Here is a 7,226-nt window from a genome sequence, read left to right as displayed (position 1 = left end):
CAATATTTGTACTCACGTGAATGACTTTATTGTCGTACTTTAATTGTACACACTACTCAGTTTCATAAGGGTATTTTCGCATAAGTACATGACATGCCTTGGCCAGTCTCAACACCCCATTGCATTGCCCTCTCTTCCCCTTTCTTTCCCATTCATCACCTCTGCTCTCTTACACAGGTTTTACTTGTACTTGAAAGACATATATGAATATGTTATTGTATATATATCTCTATAAAATTTAGGGTTCAAAAATGAGACAAAACATGCATGTACTTCTGTCTCTCACTTAACTCTCTCAATATCACATTCTACAATTTCATCCATGCTCTTGCAGATAACATTATTTCAGTCTTCTTTAGGGCTAAATAAGTATGAATTTATTTTTACAGGATAATAACACACACACACACAAAAAAAAAAAACCCAAAAAGGCACATGTCTGTAGTCTGAACATTTGTGTGCCATAAATTGATGTTGGAACCTCATTACTAAATATATAAGAAGGTAAGGTGTTTGGAAAAGTTAGGACCATCTGTGTGGATTCTCTATGACTATGACTAAGCCCTTAAAGAAAAGAGCCAAGGCAGCTCTCCTGACCTTGGTTATCAACCAGAACGCAGTGGGCACTCATCACGTACACTCTTCTGACAGACTTCCACCTTGGATTTGCCAGACTCCAGAATTATGAGAAACCTTCCTTCTCTACAAGCCACTCAATTTAATGAGCTTTGCTATAGTGTTCAGAAATCACACACACACAAATACACAAACATACAAAATAAGGAAGGAAGGAAGGAAGGAAGGAAGGAAGGAAGGAAGGAAGGAAGGAAGGAAGGAAGGGAGGGAGGGAGGGAGGGAGGGAGGGAGGAAGAGAGGAGAGAGGGAGGGAGGGAGGGAGGGAGGAAGGGAGGAAGGGAAAAAAGGAGTACCACAGACTACCTGACTTAAAAAAAAAACAAGTTTATTTCAGCCATTTTTAATTGCTTCATCAAAGGGCCTCCATCAGACACAGTCATGTGTTAAAGTCGTGGGCTTAGAGCCTTAATACAGATTATCAAGGAACACAATTCAGACACAGAGATTTTTGTTAGTGTTCGTTGTTTTATGCTATCAGTTGTTATTTAAGAAAATATTCTCTTTCCCCTGTCTTCTTTCAGGTGACCCAAGGCTTGGCCTATCATTCTTGTCTCTGAACTTCTGACACATAGCTATTAAATAAGAAGAATTGGGAAAAGGCCTCATAGCAGTCTCAATGATTTCCAATACCTTCACAATCTGTTTCAGTTTGTTTTCCTGCACAAGGAGGCTCTCTCGAGGCATAGCCTTCTGTCTCAGCCATTTCTAACAAGCTCCTCCCCAACTTGTCCATTGTCCTTCTAGAATAGATCATTAATTGTGAAATGATATTTTGCTTCTTGGGAGATGTCCAGTGGAGGAGCCGAATCTTTTCACATGAGCCAATGGCATGTGAAATGCGCTCAGTCCTTTATGAAAATAGCACTTCGTCACACTCTGGCACAAGGGAGGGTGGGTTGCTCAGGAATTCTGCATGCCCTCTGACAGCCACACGGAAATACCACTGTTGTACCAAGGCCCTGATAAACATTCAGCTCACACTTGAACTTCCTCGAAGTGAGAGTTAAAAGGCACATTAGAAAACTGATCACACAGGTTTGGGCTACATCCAAGTTTACTAAAGACTGAGGTACTGAATTCCTGACCTCCTCCCTCTTTAATAATTTTATTTCTTTCTAATATAACACTTTTATTCCTAGTCAAGACACACTTTCATTCTTCTGTACTGACAGCATCTGAGATCCAAGCATTATTTACTGTGTACACCATTCACATTTATGGAATTATCAATGCCATGAGTTTTCAACTTTGTAAGAAAGGCCTTTGTTCACATCGGTACACTATTTACCTAAGGGTATAACTATCATTTTCTTTGAGAGACAGCACTCTGATCAATATTTTCTATGATTGTTTTGTGAAAAAAATCATCAGCATTTTCCTCATGATAACAATTTCTGAGCTTTACAAACCACCCATCCAATATAGAATTAAGACATACTATGTGCTGCCTGGCTATTAATCAGTGCACCATGCTTGATCACTCAGACTTAAAGGACATTTATTTTCCCTTGACATAAAATAATCTAAAGAAATTAAAAGCCCATGTATACTACCAAATAGTCCCATGATCCCGACACACCAAAGAAAAATTCAAGAAAATGCTGTAGTCAAGAGAACAACAAAAACACACATGAAATTCAAAATTAAATATATTTTGCATATTCTGATGTGCTATTCCTCTTGTCTCATTTGCATGCAAATGGGGGTTCAATAACTGCTTTAGTTTCTATAATCTCCCCAAAAGCAGAGAGGACTCAAAATATATGTATTATTTTGTATAGGAAAGAATTTTAATATTCACAAAATAATTACCTAATTTCCATAGTGATTAGATGTGTCTGCAGTAAAGCACCTTTTACAAATATACAGAAGGAACATTAGACTCAGTAAAATTTGACAAGTGAAATAATAAGCAAATCTAATAAGGAAAATTGTATGCAGGTGAAAGACTTCTAGTACATTCTTTTTAATATGACTTTATTACTAATGTCAGAGTAATAAGTCAAGTCCTTAAGCATTCTGTGCATCATATGAAGTGAGAGGGGGAAAGCAAATATAATATAGTTAAAAATATTGAACATGATCAAATACATCTGGAGGAGATAGATTCCTTGGGGAAGAATTTCCACCTACATAATTTCAAGTGGAGTAATCTATTTTATAATTAGCACGGAAAAAATCCTTGGTATATGACCTTGAATTCTAAGATATTAGCTCAGAGGGAATATTTACAATGCAAAGGCTCAGGTGCATAATGAAAATACGAACATGACTTTTACTGTTGTTAATGTTCTTTTAAAATCATCCCCACGAATGATGAGCCAGTGTTGACTGACATTTATTGTGTGGAAAATTGACTGGAATGTAAATGCAATAGCATTTGAAATTAGAAGGCACCTTTACAAGAAGGCAGGTTTGTGCTATTCTGTGAGTTTTCACAGGACCCTTATGTGGCTCATTTTGATCAAACTATGTTCTCACGCTTATGGATTGATAATTATTTCAATTTACTGCTGTTTCCTATGCATCATTTTTTATTTAGTTTCATTCATTTCAAAAAAAAGCTACTTTTCAGCTTTAAGCATTGCAAATGCAGTGAGGGAGGGCATTAGAATTTAAGCTTGGAAGATTTGTGAGAAATGTCTAAATGAACAAGCATATCGGTGAAGAAGTGATCTAACATTCCTCATCCAGTGCTCTCTGTTGCTTTCTCTGTTTCTGGTGATCTGAGACAAAACTCACACAACAACAAATGAAGGCAGCAAGAAGAAGAATGAGCAAACTTGGGTTAAAGTCTACTTTACGAGCTTCTGTCCCTATCAAATGGGACTAGACAATGATCCTGAACTCCTTGAAGAATAGTGAGGAACTGTCCAGAGTGTCAACCATAAAATTGTCTGGTAGAGGTCACGATGATGACAAGTGCCCACATCTTGGACTAAGGCATGAGTGGTCCTCGTCCATACCCTCTGACTCTAGGAAATTGCTCTTCTAATATGCAATACACTGTTGTAGCCAAATGTGGAAAGAGTCTTTCTTTTTTACAGTTATGGTGAGGATTATAGAAGATAATGAATGATATTGGGAGAGCTGTGTAATTTAATAATTAATAGAAAAGTGATTGTTTGGCAAGGCAATAGACGCCTGAAATAGTTCTTTCTTCAGTAATTGCTTTTGCACATCCTGTGGGAGGTAAGAATTCTTCATCTGTCTGTGATTAAGTAAAAGTGAACACTTAGCATCCACAAAAGCTGGGATGTAGCTCAGCATTGTCAAGCATGTTTAAGGACACCAGTACTGAAAATGTACACACATGCATAGGGCATAGGTTATATGAGCATAATGTACGATATGGTAATGCCTCTAGTAGTCATGATCATGTATTCACAAGTTCCTGGGACAATATGTTCCTTGGTGTAAAGTTTATTTCTCCTTTCCTTCCTCCCTCCTTTTCTTTCTTCCTCCCTCCCACTCTCTTTCTTTCTCTCTCCCTCTCTCTATTTTTTGTGAGTTTTCATGCATGTATATAATGTATTCTGATCAAACCCATCCTCCATTCCTCTGTTCCAGTTCATTCACTATCCTCTCACATGCTATTCCTTCCCAAATTCACAGATTTCACTCAGTGATGCCTGTGTGTACATGGTTGTGTGTACATAAATTGCTAGTAGCTCCTCACCTATGGGTGGGATTTGTGTTGATTGATTTTTGTACCTAAAATCAAATTGCACTAAAACGTGTTAAAAAGTTGACCTCTATAAATGTGGAGAAGGTAACAAACCACTGTGGACTTCAGTGTAATCTACATTGCTGAAGAAGAAAGATGACCCTCAAGAAAACAGTCTTGTATAAACTCACCCAAGGACTGAACTGTGTGAGTCCTTCCAAATAATTCTATGTGACTTTTGTAATTTTAGCATCAAAGCCAAGGAAAGCAGATTGCAGCTCAAACAAAATATTGTCAAACCGAATGCTTCCTTACATTCACTGAAACAAAGAATTTTTGCAAAGGAGACAATGGGTGCTTAGCACTAGAAAACCTTTAATTCTGACTCTTCTGTTTTTAAGATTTAAGAAAATATATAGGTGGATGTAAAGCATCTGATAGACTCCAACCCACCTACATGATGAGAATTCTTTGCACACTGACATGATGAGAAGTTTTCTAACTAACTGGTATTAAGAAAGACTTGCGTAAAGAAGGGTCCATCCAATATACCATGTTAAAACCGTTGTTTGTCCTAGCAAAGTAGGTTTTGATAGGACTACTTATTCCTTATTACATAATTATTCAACATGAAATTTGGAGCATATTTCATAAATGCAAATGCTTTAGAATTATAATCTCCATTACATATTGGGACCCAGCCTGTCCAACTTAATGAGATGAATTCAGTTAAAGGAGGAAAAAGCTAATGCACCTCGGTGTGAGCAATTCATGTGAAAAGCAGGAAGGGTTATCATTCGATGCTTTTAGCAGATCTGCTGCAGTCAAGGTAGAAAGCATTGCTGTAGCGTCTGCACTTTGACTGGTAGGACAGGCAGCAGCCAAAGTATCACAGAGACGTTTATTAAATATTTGCAGTTGCAGCCACACCCCTCTCTGGCCTGCTCAGATCCTGTACCTTGACTATGCTTCAACCCATTTATCTCTGAAATACATGAGAAAATGTATTTCAAGCGGATTCTCTGCATGCCTTCAAGAACTTCCTAAATAAGAACCCTCCGTATTTCGCTTTAGGAACACAGTACAAGATATTTGTCCCTGTTTCAGAAGTTTTCTTTCTTTTATCTAAAGATGTAGGGATCTGTCAGTGAGTTTCTCTCCAAAGGCAACAATAAAAGAAAACAATTTAAATATTTAACTGAACAGTGCAATGAACTAAGCATTGGATCCACTTATCCATTTCACTCTAACTTTCCTGTACAAAGAACAAAAACAAAACAGTCAGATTCTATGTGAGTTGTCAGAGATGGAAGCTATTAAGTCAGGGTCAGCTTCAGAGCCAGAGAATCCTATTTCTTGACCCACACTATTAATTTCTTGTATAGACTGTCTGTCTGATAAGATCAATATTTTCTTAAGACACTTCAGGTTTTGTTTTTTTTTTTTCTAAAATAGCATCTCATTCTTGTTTCAGCCTCCTAAACAGCTGCAATAATAAACATGTCTATAATGTCTACAGGCCTGACTTATTTTCTGAAATTTTAATCAAAGTAATCACAAGATTTTGTACATGTACTCATAAATTTGACAATATGTAATTGCTGAAATATATTAATTTCATGTGCATTTAAGTACTCTTATGTACTGACACTCTTGACAACTTTGTGCATTTTATTTCTTACTTTTACTGATGATGAACTTGCAATTCCTCCTAGAGATGAAAACAGAAAAAAGTCCAAAAGATGTTATAATTTGCTGATCATCATATAAGAAATTAGTATTAAAGACTGAAAATATAGTTACAAAGAGGGAATAGGCCCTGTAGAGTTATGACAGCATTATGCCTCTTTTTCAGAATTTTCTTCTTCATATTCTATTAAGAAACCTTATTAAAACATTGCAGCCAGTCCTGAAGATACCTGATATGCTAGGGTCAGATGTAAGGGGAGGAGGACTTCCCCATCAGTTGACTTGGAAAGGGGCAGGGAGGATATGAGGGAAGGAAGGTAGGATTAGGAGGGAATGGGGGAGGAGGGTATGGCTGGGATACAAAGTAAATAACCTGTGATTAATATAAAAAAATAAATATAAAAAATAATGCTTCCTACTGTTTATGTTGAGTAACAATTTTTCAAAAATAATTTGAAGATTCTTGCCAGCTCAATTTTCTATATCTATTTCCTTAGCTATAGAACATTCCAAGAGTTAAAGGTACTTAGAGAAAGATTGCTAAATTATTGGAGAAAACGTGTGATGTAGGCACAGGGTCAACAGACAACTTGAACATATACTTGAACATGCATTCCATGAGCAATATAATGGAAACTATATAGGTATTTTTGAACATTTTATTGTGGTTACATGGAAGGGAAAAATAAATAAATGTTGCTAATTTTAATCATGTATTTTATTTAAAGGGATGTTATCATTTGGACTTAACCGATGTTAAAATTATTTTACGACTTCTTTGAATTTTGTACTATACACTGGACATTGCTGGGTTTCTGTGGCAAATGGTGATCATTCTGTGGCAAATGTGACCCAGTGATAAAAATCTCTACATGCCTGAGAGATACAAACAGGTTAGTTCAGTGGTTCTCAACCTTCGTATTTCTGCAATCCTTTAATACAGTTTCTCCTAGGGTGGTCATCCCTAACCATAAAATTATTTTGTTGCTACATTATAACTTTAATTTTGCAAATTTAATGAATAGTGATATAAAAATTTGATATGCAGGGTACCTGATATATGACCTCCCAAAGGGGTTGTGACCCACAGTTTGAGTACCATTGGGATAGTAAATCAGAAGCAGATAGATCACAGTGTCTAACATCAGAAGAACCATCCATCAGGAATTTATCATTCATGCACGCTGCTCCACTGTTCCATTGTTCCCATGGTGTGCAGACTGCTAATGCTGAA

This window comes from Psammomys obesus, unplaced genomic scaffold (assembly GCF_907164565.1).
Source record: "Psammomys obesus unplaced genomic scaffold, mPsaObe1.curated_primary_1811, whole genome shotgun sequence".
NCBI classification, from domain to species: domain Eukaryota; kingdom Metazoa; phylum Chordata; class Mammalia; order Rodentia; family Muridae; genus Psammomys; species Psammomys obesus.
This window is presented reverse-complemented; position numbering follows the sequence as displayed.